Here is a 14944-nt window from a genome sequence, read left to right on the forward strand (position 1 = left end):
TAGTGTGCCAATAATTTTTACTACAAATCATTAGACCCATTTGCACAACCTCCAGAAATGCTGTGGGGTATCTATCCACCAGAGAAGACTATTTGAACATGGGTTTAAGCCAATAGAAAGTTTTTGTTAGCCAGCCAGCAATTACACTGGGTGTTCAGAATCCCAGTGTCACCCTGAGCCTTTCTCAGGGTGCACGTTTAAGCACAAAAACCATATCCTGGGCTGACATAATTCAGATGCAAAAGCAGTTAGTCAAAAGCAGAACCACAGAAACCAAAAGGCAAGGTTAGTACATTTAAAGACTTTCCCAGAACTATGGATTTTTGTGGATTAGGTATTTGTTTTTGTTTTGGTTAGTGGTGCTGTCTATGTGTTCAGTTTTAGGGCTTGAATGGTACTTTCATCGTGGAGTCAGTTATGTTAAGTTCTGGGGGCCTGTTACAAAAGGATCACTGCTTACTGGCTTGTTTTCCAGAGCTTGCTCAACTACTATTCTTAGGCCCACCTACCTGCCTACAAATGCCACTACCAGAAGTGAGCTGGGTCCTCCTACATTAAATATCAATTAGGACAATCTGATGGAGGTTATTCCTCAATTGAGGTTCCCACTTCCAAATGGACTCCTAATGGACTCTGTGTTAAAATGACAGCTTAAGCTACGACACTAGTTGTCTTAGTCACTTCTTTATCGCTGTGATAAAACACCATGGCCAAGGCAGCTTATAGAAGAGTTTATTTGGGGCATACAGTTTGCAGAAGGATAGAAATCTATGACAATCATGGTGGGGATCATGGCAGCAGTCAGGCAGGCGTGGCGCTGGAGCAGCAGCTGAGAACTCAGAAACTAGCACACAATGAGCAGAAGCACACTGTGAACGGCCCAAGTCTTTTGAAACCTCAAAGCCTGTCACCCCAGCCACACCTTCTTCAAACAAGGCCACATTTCTTAGTCTTTCCCAAACAGCTGCCAACTAGAGACCCAAGAATTCAAAAGCCAGAGATTTACGGAAGACATTTCATTCAACGGAAGACATTTCATTCAAACCACCACAGTCACCTTGTTTTACCACAGCAATAGAAAAGTAGCAGACAGAAGTTGATTCCAGGAGTGGGTACTGCCATGAAGAAACTGACAATGTTGTTTCTTTTAAGATGGATTTATTATGTATACAATGTTTTGTCTGCATGCATGCATGCCTGCATACCAGACAATGGCACCAGATGGTTGTGAGCCACCATGTGGTTGCTGGGAATTGAACTCAGGACCTCTGGAAAAGGTCTTAACCAGTGCTCTTAACCTCTGAGCAATCTCCAGCCCCGACAATGTTGTTTTATGGAGAAATGTGGAGGGCTTTGAGATTTTTGGACCTGAAAAGTGGATGAACACTGTAATCAGAGCTTATTGGACCATCTTATAGGAGACAGGAAGCTAATAGTGAGGAGAGCTATAGGGGCTATGAAGGCCAAGATCAAGAGGTTTCACAGGGAAATGAAGCAACTGGGCTTATATTCTTGTGATGGTTTTTGCAAAGGATGTAGCTGTTTTCTGCCCTGGTCCTAAGAATTTGCTGGGGTTAATTAAAAAGTGATGGGCTAATTGCTTTGGTAGAGATTTCAAGACAGTCTAACATATTGACTCTGTGATGTGGTTATTGGTGATCATGCTTATGCAGGACTATATTGAAAAATAGCATGTGGGAGTTTTTCCTGATGAAATTAACCCTTTCCTCCCCAAGCTGCTTGTGGTCATGGAATTGGATGATATCAATAGAAACCTAACTAGAACACTTTTGTAACTAGGATCTGGGAGTCTGAGCTCAGGTCAGACCCAAGCACTTTAACCCACTGTGTCACCATCATAGCCCTATGTTTCAGTTCTGATCAGAGTCAAGGGCTTTGGTCATTTTGCTGGTGACACTGGTATAGCAACAGGTACAGTGAAGATGGTCATGTTGGATTTCATGACTAAAGCTGAAGTTAGGCCACACAAGGAAACGTAGGTTAGTTAGCACTGCAAGAAGCACCTCACAATCATTATGAATTAGGCTTTCCATTTCTAATTTTTCATTAGTATATTGAAGGTGTACAGGGTGTGTACATGGCTGTACATGCCAAAATATGTGTGTGGGAATCAGATGACAACCTTCGGGGTGATTCTATCCCTACACTTTTGCATAGGTTCTGGGAATCCAACTCAGTTTACACTTCTGCCTCCTGAGCAATCGTGCTGGACCTTGAACTTTTTCTTGGTCCTTATGTCTTTTACCGAGGCCAGATTTTCCACAACCCCCACTCTCCTGTGCAACCAGTGTGTGCAATTGTAATCCGAAGGCCAAGAAGCCCTGGTGTACCTGTCTTGAGTATTTCAGTCAAAGGACTGTTTCCCAGAGTTCATAAGGAAGAAATTAAAGAGTACTAGTGCGCTCCTAAATGATTTTATTTCCTGAGCCATGGGTCACAAAAGCATAAATTACATGACTGCACTGGAGGAAAAAATTAAGGTTTTTGTTTTTGTTGTTTTAAAGGTAGGCATTATGTGTATGTTATCCACATCTTTCATCCGAAAAGAAAAAAGTATACTAGGTGTGGAAGTTATTCACTCAACCCAGAGCCCTTTCCAGGTGTAGTCAATTGAAAAGAGCTATGGTGCTAGCTTAGCACCTGTCAGAACAAGAGGACCAGCATGGCAGGACACAGTACAGCCCTGCTTCCTTCTCAGCTTGAGCCAGACCAAGCAGCAAAAGCTCCTTGTGGAGAGACTGGCAGGTGGAAGACGCATAGGGGCCCTGCGGCAGTAGCAGCACTTGGGGATGAGGCTGAATGGCTTCTGTGATATGACTGTGGGTTGTGCAGGACGAGGTGAGGTAGTGTCTCTGACACATTCTATTGTACCTAGTGCTGAGTGGTGGCAAAGAAGGCTGTTGGGGACCAAGTGTGCAACTAATCTATCCACTTAGTAAGCACCAGATGGAGACCAATAGAGGAAGACAGAATCAGCCTTTGGCTTCCAGTGGGTGCGATTGCAATCCAAAGGCCAAGAAGCCTTTGGCTTCCACATACACATGCAGGAGTATATACATATACACACACACCATCCTCACACAGGTACACTTCATAGACACACACAATATAAAACAAATTCATAAAGACCCAATATCAAAAAATATACATGAAAAATGGTCAACATCACCAATTATAAGGAAATCACAATAAAGTATCTCCCTACTGTGGAAGAAATGGCTAATATAAAAATGCAAATATGTATCCAGGTGGTGGTGTTGCACGCTTCTAATTCCAGCACTTGAGAGGCAGAAGCAGGCAGATCTCTGAGTTCAAGGCCAGCCTGGTCTACAAAGAGAGTTCCAGGACAGCCAGGACTACACAGAGAAACCCTGCCTTGAAAAAAAAAGCAAACATATATTGATAAGGATATGAATAAAAGGGATTATTTATACAATGTTGATGGAGATGTAAATTAGGACAGCCATTGCAGAGATTAGTATAAACATTCTTCAACAAACAAACAAAAATACCATTATCACCCAGTAAGCATATTTCTGGGTATATACTGAAAGGGAGTCCTAGCATGATGTTGAATACAGATGTGTACACCCCCACATTCACTGCAGAGCAATTCACAGTAGCTAAGATACAGAAACAAAGCATACATCAACAGATGAACCATAGAGGACACACACTATATGGACAAAATCAAATACTATTCATTAAAACTTAAATTCCTTGATTTGCAACATGAATGACCTCAAAGAATAACATACAGAGAAAGCACCATGCATTATAAAATAAGAAAAAGTGTGTGTGTGGGGGGTGTTCATCTGAGCGTGTGTGCCAGACAGAGAGATGGGGACCAAGACTATATAGCCCTAGCTGGCTTGGAATGCTATGTGAACCAGGCCAGCCTCCATCTCACAGAGATCTGCCTGTCTTTGCCTCCAGGTTGCTGGAGTTAAAGATACCTATCAGCTTACCCAACACATTCAGAAAAATTATTTTTCAAGAAATAGAAAGTAGAGCAGCTGTTTCCTCAGTGAAGAGTGGAAGAGAAGGAATGTCGGAGGACTTGATAGTTATACTTGGATGGGAAAAACACTTCCTCCTGGTCTCTTACACCGGTGGTTCTCAACCCAGCTTATGCTACAACCCTTTAATACAATTCCTCATGTGGTGGTGACCCTAAATCATAAAGTATTTTCACTGCTACTTCATAAATGTAAGTTTGCTACTGTTATGAATTATAATGTAAATATTTGATATGCAACCCCCAAAGGTGTCACAGCCCATAGGCTGAGGACCTCTGCCTTAAATGATAGCATGACTCAGGCTAATGTGTTACCTTCCCAAAGTGTCTAGAAGAGATTCTCAATAGTCTTAGAATGAGAAATGACAAAGGTTTAGGAAAAATTATGCTAATTATACATTAACTACAAGGTTTATACATATTATAAAACTTCATGATTACTATGGATCTATTACAAATATTTTAAATACAGAACTCACAGAACCCCCAATACAATTGTACCAGAGAAATTCATAACTATGCACCCGAGCTGAAAGTTCCTACATGAGATGGAAACTGGAGGCAGGGGGGAGAGTGAAAGACGTCACGCAAACCACGACAGAGAACTATACTGTACATATGCAGCTCAAGATGAAACTAAGAGTCTATAAGACAAGAAGGTGAATAACTACAAAATAACTGTCCCAAAACTTCTCTTTAGAAAAAGATTTATTTTTATGTGCATTGGTGTTTTTGCCTATACATATGTCTGTATGAGGATGCCAGATCCCCAAGAACTGGAGTTACAGACAATTGTGAGCTGCCACGTGGGTGATGGGAATTGAACCCAGATCCCCTGGAAGAGCAGGCATCCTCTTAACCACCAAGTCATCTCTCCAGCCTGCCCCCCAAAAAACCTTGAAGTATCCACACTGAAGCCTTATACAGACACACTCACTCCACATTAACATATCTTCAGTTTCAACAGTTACATGAAAAAAAGCATACTTACTTTTGTTTTGTTTTTTAGGTAGTCTTACTCTACAGTTCAGGGCATACTTGAGCCTGACTAGGCCTAGGGCATACTTGGAATGACTACCTCACCTTAGCTACGCCTTTAAGTATGGTATTCAGGTATTAAAACATTACACCAGGCAGCAAACTCATTCTAGTAGAGAGTAATGTGTACTGCTTACGGAGTATCTATTACACTCTATTACCTTTCTGTGTGCTCGATTGCTTCACACAAATGTCAGAACCCTGTAAAGTATGATGCCTCACTAGTTGTCATCTGAGGAAACTGGATCAGTGATTTTGTTGAATTTCATGTCACTTATACAAATGAAAGGAAGAATTATTATCTTATTGTTAAGAAAAAAGAGTGCCTACTGTGGGGATGCAGCACCAGGGAGACAGAAATAGGTGGATGTCTGTGAGTTTGGGGCCACTTAGGTCTATAGACCAAGTTCCAGGACAGCAAGAACTACATAGTAAGACCCTGTCTCAGAGAGGGGAGGGGGAGAAGAGAAATGAAGGGAAGGGGGGTATAATATTCTAATTAAAATGTCTCTGTGTACCAGGCTTTCTTTGGGGTCACCAACAAGCCCCCAATCCATTACACAGAGACTTACTAGTTATGAATGCTAGGCCTTAGCTTATGCTCGTTTCTGGCTAGCTTTTTTTCTTAAACTTAAGTTAACCTGTTTCAATTCATCTACATTTACTTTGGGGACTCTTTACCTTTATTTCTGTATGTCCTATTCTGTGTCTGTCTGTCTGGAGGCTTCCTGGTTGGCCCAGGACATCTTCCTCTCTTTCTCCCTCATTCTCTCCTCTCTTCTCTCTCAACCCTAGAGTTCTCCTCCTACTTATTCTCTCTGCCTGCCAGCCTCACCTGTCCCTCTCCTGCCTAGCTTTTGCCCATTCAGCTTTTTATTAGTCCAATGAGGTGCCTTAGGCAGGCAAGGTGAAACAGCAACACATCTTTACATGATTAAACAATGCAGTGTAAACAAAAGTAACATTCCTTTACATAACTAGACAAATGCAGCATAAAAATGTAACATGCCTCTGTGTGGTGGTGGTGCACACACCCTTAGTCCCAGCACTCGGGAGGCAGAGGCCAGAGGATCTCTGTGAGTTCGAGGCCAGCCTGGTCTACAGAGCGAGTTCCAGGACAGGCTCCAAAGCTAAACAGAGAAACCCTGTCTCAAAAAATAAAAAAAGTAACATGCCTTTACATAGTTAAAGAAATATAGTTAAAGAAATATACCCCAGCACAAGCAAATCTAACACATCTTTGTGTCGTTAAAATTCTGTTCCACAACAGAATTCATCTCCCCTGATAATATGTGAGGATTCTAGTTAGTTATGATTTATCAACTCCTTTAAAATTAACAGTTTGCTAATTCTATATAGAATGCTTTAATTCTCTTCCCAATCATTATTCAAACAGACCTACAATTCTCCTAAAATTTACCATTAGTCCATAAGAGTTGGCACCTGAGTCTATATAAATGGACGGCAAACGTTTGTGTGCTTTGAAACCAAAAAGGTGATATGGGGGGGGGGGGTCGGTCTGGTAAAGTTTTATAAATAACAATTCAAGATTCAGAATAATACGACACATTATTATACTCCTATAACCCTCATAATTTCTGGATAATTATTAAAAGGAATGAATAAAAGTTATTCATATAAAATAGTCTCTTCCAAATTCTTTAATATATGATGAAACTGGGAAAACGGACTATGAGTCATTCAATATATTTTCAATAGGTTTCTCAATACCCTATAAAGTAGGATCTGCCATCTGCATTCTTGAGCATAGTAGTTCAAGGTCTGTGACACAATGAGATGTCATTCAATATATGCCAGTGATAAAACATGAGAATCTTTATCTATTGATTAAAACAAAGTTCACATACAATCTATACAACATTCCAAAATCCACTGTGAAGAAAATAGATGGGATTTGATCAGTGCAATCTATTAGTTTCATTCCATTACAAATTGGTGTTCAATAAGGTAAATATATTTTGTCACACTCTTTCTTAAGTGTGCGTTTGTCTGTGTGGGAGTATGTGCATATGAGCACAGGTGCCCTTGGAGGCCAGAAACTGGTGCTGGATCCCCAGGAGCTGGAGTTATAAGTGGTTCTAAGCCACCAATATGGATACTGGGAACCAAGCTCCGTCTCCACAAAAACCGTGCATGCTCTTAACCACTGAACCACCTATCTATCCAGTTCCCTTTATCACATTCTTTACCTTTGTCACGATTCTTTGATTCCTTCATGTATGAGTCCTTTGATGACGAGTAAAATTTGAACAGTTGTTAAAGGTTTTCCCACATTCTTTGCATCTATAAGGCTTTTCTCCAGTGTGAATTCTCTCGTGCCGAGAAAGCGTAGAACTGTCCTTAAAAGCTTTGTTACACTCTTGACACTGGTAGGGTTTATCTCTGGTATGAGTTAGCTGGTGCCGATGAAGGTGTGAAGAACAATTAAACGATTTGCCGCACTCTTCACACCTATAGAGCTTCTCTCCAGTGTGAACCCACTGGTGTTGAATAAGGTGTGAGGAGCAGTTACAAACCTTTCCACACACTTTACATTTGTAGAGGCTATCTCTGGTATGCAATCTCTGATGCTGGTTAAAGTATGAAGAACAGTTATAGCCTTTGCCACATTTCTCACATTTGTAGAGCTTCTCCACAGTATGACTTAGCCGGTGTTTACTCAGCTGTGAAGGACAGTTAAAGGCTATACCACATTTCTTACACCTATAGGGCTTCTCTCTAGCGTGGATAGCCAGATGCTGGTTAAGTTGCGAAGAGCTGCTAAAAGCTTTGCCACAATCTTTACATATATACCACATCTCTCTAGTGTGAATTCTCAGATGCCGATTAAGGTGTGAAGAATAACTATAGGATTTGCCACATTCTTTACATGTATATGCAATCACTTCCTCATGAATTTTCCGGTGTCGGTTAAAGTAGGCAGAGCAGTGAAAGGCTTTGTCACACACTTTACATTTGTAGGGTTTCTCTTCAGCATGGATCATTTGGTGTCGAGTAAGGGTTGAAACATTATTGAAGGCTTTGCCACACTCCTGACAAGTATAGGGTTTCTCTCCTGTGTGGATTATCTGATGTCGAGTAAGGTTTGAACTATTATTGAAGACTTTGCCACATTCTTGACATTGGTAAAACTTCTCTCTTTTATGAGCCTTCTGTTGTTGATTAGAAGTTGTGTTAACAATAAAAGCTTTGGCACATGTGCTATGGTTGTGAGGTTTCTCTTGAACACGTAGACATGGATGGGTAGCAGATTCTGAGTGTCGAGTGAAGTCTTTCCCAAATTGGTTATATTTGTAGAGGTTCTCTGGAAAAAGAGTGCACTGATGTTTGCTACAATTTGAACCATGATTCCGTTGTGAATATTTTTGTACTAACAAATGTTTCTTCTTACTATAAATATCTTTATAATTACCTATGACAGGCACTCCTTGATAACTTTCCTATCATCATTACACATGAACAAAACTTTCACAATGTCCTTATTTGCATTTGGGTTAGGAATGTTTAACTGGATGCAGTGGCTCACATCTATAATACTGGCACTTGAAAAGCTGAGGCAAAAGAATTGCCATGAGTTCAAGGCTAACCTGAAGTACATAGAAAATTCCAGGGAAGCCTAGTCTACAGAATGAGACCCTACATTTAAGGAAGGGGTGACTCTTCCTATATTTATTAAATTTGTAGTTTTGGCACAAGGAAAACTCATTTATTAATGACAAAAAGAACCAGATCAATCACATTTAGAAATGTCTCTCTCTCTCTCTCTCTCTCTCTCTCTCTCTCTCTCTCTCTCTGTCTGGGGGGGGGGGGGTGTGGGTGTGATGTATGCCCTTATGTGTATTCAGAAAGGCCAGAGAAAGGTATGGGAGTCCTTCTCTAGCACTCTCTGCCTTTTTGTTTTGAGACAGAGTCTCTTCCAAATTGGAGCTTTGGCTTGCATCTAAGCTGACATTTGGCAAGCCACAGCAATCTTCCTATCTCTGCCCCTTTTAATGTTGCAATTACTGAGGTATATAGGAAGATACCCAACTTGACACCTGACAGCTGAGATCCAGAATCCAGTACTCAGACTTCAGCAGCAAGTGTTCTTACCCACTGAACTATCTCTCCCGCCCTCAGCTCTTCATTTTTTTAAAATAATTTATTTATTCTTATTTTGTGTTTTGCCTGCATGTATGTCTACATGAAGGTGTCAAGTCCCCTGAAACTGGTCCTCTGGAAGAGCAGCCAGTGCTCTCAACCACTGAGCCATCTCTCCAGCCCCCAAACTCTTCATTTTTCTTTCTTTCTTTCTTTTTTAAGATTTATTTATTATGTATACCATGTTCTGCCTGTATGTATCCATCCCTGCAGACCAGAAGAGGGCACCAGATCTCATTATAGATGACTGTGAGCCACCTTGTGATTGCTAGGACTTGAACTCAGACCTCTGGAAGAGCAGGCAGTGCTCTTAACCGCTGAGCCATCTCTCCAGCCTCAAACTCTTCGTTTTGAAAAAGTTTTTTACAGAAAGATTTGAAGAAATTTAATGCAATACTATATTTGAAATTGCTGAAGATATTAAAACACGAAATAGGATCTTTTAACCAGTTCCCAAATATTCTTTGAAAAATGTATTTCAGAGTATATATTTATTTATATAAATATATTGATCCTTAATAACTGCCATCAACTAAGTATTTCCTGGACTGCTCTATGTAGTAAAGCTCTGTTTGCAGTGACATTATTATGGACAGTTACTATTATTTCCAGTATACCAAACTTTCTAATCATCATATTCATCCCCACACTCCCATTCCTTCCTTAATGTAAACTGTCAAGGCTACAGTCTCCATTACCTTCTCCTGTTGACATTTTGAAAGGAATAGCTTTTACCCTGCACTCATGCTAGAGGGGGCAGGAATAGGAAGAGAAGGAAGAAGAACCAAAGATCATAATCTGATCTTGTGATAATGATAATAAAAATTTAAAAGATTTTAAATCTTCCAACATCATTCTTACTTCTTGGGAAAGAAAAAAATGAACATATTGTCACAGTTCTGGAATTCTTCGGGGATATCTGGGAACTGGTTTCTGTATATGCTGCCACACAATATAGAAGACTAATAGATATTTCAGATCACACCTCAGGAAAGGTGGCAAAAACTAAATGATTATTGCAATATCAAAGAGATGTCAGTAGCTTAGTCAGTGGAGGTAGGAGAGATTATAAAATCTTAAGAAACATGTTCAAGGGGCTGGAGAGATGGTTCAGCAGTTAAGAGCATTGGCTGCTCTTCCAGAGGTCCCAGGTTCAATTCCCAGCACCTGCATGGCAGCTCACAACTGTCTCTTAACTCCAGTTCTATGGGATCTGACACCCTCGCACAGACACACACACAGGCAAAACACTAATACACATAAAATAATAATAAATACACTTTAAAATGAGAAATATGTTCAAACTTTTCCAACAGGGAAAATAAAAATATAAGCCCAGAGAAAGCACACAACAAAAACAAATTTAGGGGCTCAAATAAACTCTAGCACAGCTGATGGGTGTAAACATTACCCATCCACAGAATAGAAAAAACAAGTATAGATTTTAAATTTGAATTGTTATTTATATCGTTAAAACGAATGTACTTTGCTATGTACATCATGAGGTTTTTAAATATATGACATCATTTTTGTGCTTCAAGCACTTTATATACCCTCTATTGGCATTTCACAAGAATGCAGTACATCAACCAGACTAGCTTGCTGTACAAGTAGTAGCTCGACTGTACTTGCTATGGTCAGTCAGATAAGCTCTTATTGTGCCTGAACAACATTATCCAACCCCTCTCCTGAAGTTAACACGACCCTTAATAGACACCATTATATTCTCTCTATATCTGAGATTACATTTAGAGTTCACATATGAATGAGACTGTGCAGTAATCAACTATCTGATTCTGGTTATTTTAGACGTGTCTCACATTGCACCAAATGATAAGATTTCATCTTTTGATGACTACGTGTGCTTTCACCCACTGAAGGAAAACTTTGATTTAATCTGTATCATGACTTTGACAATGTCACCCTAAACATGGCAGTAGAGATCTCTCTTCAGTGTGTGATTTAATTTTCTTTGGCCATAAATCCTGTAGTAAGATAGTCAGACTAAATGATGGTTCCATTGTTTTTATTCACTTATTTTCTTCATTTACTGTGACACTTGCTTATCAAATAGAGCTATGTCATTAGCAAAGTTTCTCTCTCAGGATATTTACAAAAGTAAATGGAAGTATAGGCTTTAATTTCACTTATTATTAATTTATGTTGTCCTAATGTATACAGTATTAAAAATTGCTAACCAATGATAATTTATAGCTTAAAAGCTAAAATTATTATCAGCTGGTGTGAAAGAACCAATTCTAAAATAAAGCACAGACCATGGAACTGAAAAACAAGAAAAAAAAATACATCATAAACTTCTTTATAAATAAACTTTTTTTTTTTTTTTTTTTTTTTTTTTTTGGTTTTCCGAGACAGGGTTTCTCTGTGTAGCTTTGGAGCCTATCCTGGCACTGGCTCTGGAGACCAGGCTGGCCTCGAACTCACAGAAATCCGCCTGCCCCTGCCTCCCGAGTGCTGGTATTGAAGGCATGCACCAACGCTCGCTGGTTTCCACGGTGTCCCCTCCGGCCTGGCCTGTTCAGGTGTCAAGGTTCCCCGGTCTCGGTTCCGGGCGTCCCACCGTCCTCAAAATGATTCTCCCAGCACCGAGCCCCGGGACTCCAGCAAGGAGATAAACAGCATCCACCTTAGTGACAGCCACACAAAGCCCGCCAAGCTGTGCTCCTCTCACGCCAATACCCCTGATTGGAACAGGATTCAGGCCTTTAGCTGTGAGTGACAGTGCGCGTTACCAATCTCAGACTGAATCAGGCCAGAATGACTGATTCGAGCTACACTTTCTTTAAGGCAAAAAAAGCCTCCTTATTGGCTGACAACCACCCAGAACATGAATATCAGCACTCCAAGCAGGTGGAAAGAAAAAGAAGCCCTAGCCCAATTAACCTCTTGCCTGTTGATAACCAAGAATTCCAGCACAATGAGAGAGAGAGAGAGAGAGAGAGAGAGAGAGAGAGAGAAAGATCCAGCACAAAGAACAAAATTTACTAAAAGGCTACCTACTTAAAGACAGTATACCTTTTATAGTAAGACCTTTTAAACGACTGTTATAACAATACACAGTAGAAAATAGACAAGAACATTTACAGAAATCAAAATGCTCCTTATTATAAATGCTAAAACAAGGAACATGCAGACGAAGGAAGGATTGATGTTGCTGAAAGGTGTGCCTCACGCTTTCTCTTTAAGTGCATTTAAAACAATGAGTATAGTTGTTTCTTAATAACATTTATATGTTACTTCTCTAGGCAGACATGCTTCTCACAATACTTGACAATGAGAAGAAATTACATCATAGTCATAATCACAAATTATGTTTTACTTACTAATGAATTAATAATTTATTCAGTAATTTGCATGGCATAAAGATCAACAAAAGGAATAACCTGGAAATTATTCACTGTACAATCTAACCATTATAATACCAAACCAATAAGCAGCCTAGATTGTTGCTTGCCAATATCTGTGTCCTAATGCACGGACTTCCCATTCTCGGGCACCAGGGAGCTGGGTGCTGGCCTCTTCATCCCAACTAAAGAAGTGTGCACTAGAACCTCCCTCCCTGTTGCTGTTGTTCCCAGCCTGGCTGTTTCCAGGGTCCTGAAGCACTCGAGTGCACATGTGAGCACATATAACCTGACATATGCATACACCCATGGACAATGAGAACTCATAAGCACCTATACATAGACTCTTGCATGTATGTACATGCAACCATGCCAAAGCACGTGGATCGCTATAAACACACACTGAGTATCTTCCATGTACGTGTTAACTTAATGAAGTAATGGGAATGTAGAAGAGTGATAAATTTTACACTGTGCTCTGAATTGAATAGGAAGTGTCCTCAACCAGCCATGTTTGGAATGATTGTTCTCTGGCTTATGGTGATGTTTTGGGACATGATGGAAACTTCAGACAGTAGAGGCTAGCTGGAAGATAGGGGCGCTAAGGATGGGATCTCTGTAGTGTATTATCCCTGGCTTCTTCCTGTTTCCAGCCTTCCATGGTGTGGACGGAACTGCTTCACCACACCTTACACATCATGAAAAGACTGAATTATTAAAAACCATTAGCCAAAATCTTTATTCTTGTAAGTTATCTGTGTCCATTAAGTTGTCCAAAGTGATGGAAAAGGGAGGTTTGTATGTATGTATATATGTGTACAGTGGTTTGAATGATATGTCCCCCATAGTCTCTGGCATTTGAATACCTGGTCCCCAATCGGTGTTGCATGGGGAAGCATGACTCAAGCCAGGAGTGTGAGCTATGAAGTGTGACCTTGCTGGAGGAAGTATGTTGGGTATTCAGAGTTTAATGGCTTGTGCCATTTTGAGTTGGTGATCCCCACTTGATTTGTGCTTCAAGATTGAAGCCCTTAGCGAATCAGCTCCAGCTGCCACGCCTGATTGTTGCCTCCTTTCCCCCACCCTGCGGCTGCTGACCTCTCAACCCTCTGGAACCAAAGCCCAAATTAAACCCCTCCCCCCTTCATTCCCTTACAATGGCACTCTACCACAGCAACATAACAGTAACAAAGATAGGGGCTAATGAAGGAAATTGGTACAGGAGAAGTGTGGCTGTTGAACTCAGCCTGACCATGAGGCTCTTAGGCCCTTCAAAGTAATTCGTGAAAGGAATTTGGAAGAATTTGAAGTTGTGGTCTAGAGAAGCCCTAGAATGTTTAACAGATGACTTTGGGGGGACAGCAGAATAACAAAACATCCCCCATAGGCTTGAGCATTTGAACACTTGGTTCCCAGTTGGTGATACCATTTGGGAAGATGGTGCAGTCTTGCTGGTGGAAGTATGTCACTGGAGGTGGGCTTTGAAGGTCATAGCCTCACACTGCTTCCAATTCACTCTCTGCTTTGGGATTAATGTTGAGGATGGGATCTCTCAGCTTCCTACTGTGGCCACCATATCTGCTGGCTACCATGCTTCCTTACCCTGATGGACACTTAGTCCTCTGAAAATGTAATTTAATCATAAATAAACTTTTCCTTCTATAAGTTGCCATGGTTATGATATTTTATCACAGTAACATAAAGGTCTATAGTATAGACGGCTCATGAGATTTTTAGATGGGAATTGTGTTGGGAATTAGACCAAAGGCCATTTATCTTAACTTGAAGACTTTGTATATATCTTGTTCACATTCTCAAACTTTGTGAGTGTCTGAGTTTAATGGTGTTGAACTAATTAAATTTGCCAGAGAAAATTTCAAGATAGCATAACATTCAAATGTGGTATGATTATCAATGACTGCTTTTAGTCAGGTAGACAGTGAGAATTCGGAAGAAGAAGAAGAAAAATAAAAAAACAGAGCACAATGATTTGAAAAACATGGTGCTTAACCAGAAAAAGTTCAAATTAAAATCATGGACACGAAAATTTTATTGTTAAGGAGATAATTTGTGCCTGTTGAAGAGACGCCAAATACTTTGTTTGGGCTAATAGGAAATTGGCCAAATGCCACCTACCTTAGGTTCCAGGACATCAAATAGTAAACTCATTTAAAAAGAGAAGAGAGCACCACTGGGGCACCGTGCTACCACAAGGCCACCCAAAGAAGTGTGCTCCTGGGTTCAGGTTCCCATGCCCTTAGAAATTGCTGTAGCACTGCTCCAAGAGTGAGTCTACTGCACCGCTGGTAGTTGACTATGACATCATCCACAAGGTGCTGGT

This window comes from Cricetulus griseus, chromosome 4 (assembly GCF_003668045.3).
Source record: "Cricetulus griseus strain 17A/GY chromosome 4, alternate assembly CriGri-PICRH-1.0, whole genome shotgun sequence".
Classification (NCBI taxonomy): domain Eukaryota; kingdom Metazoa; phylum Chordata; class Mammalia; order Rodentia; family Cricetidae; genus Cricetulus; species Cricetulus griseus.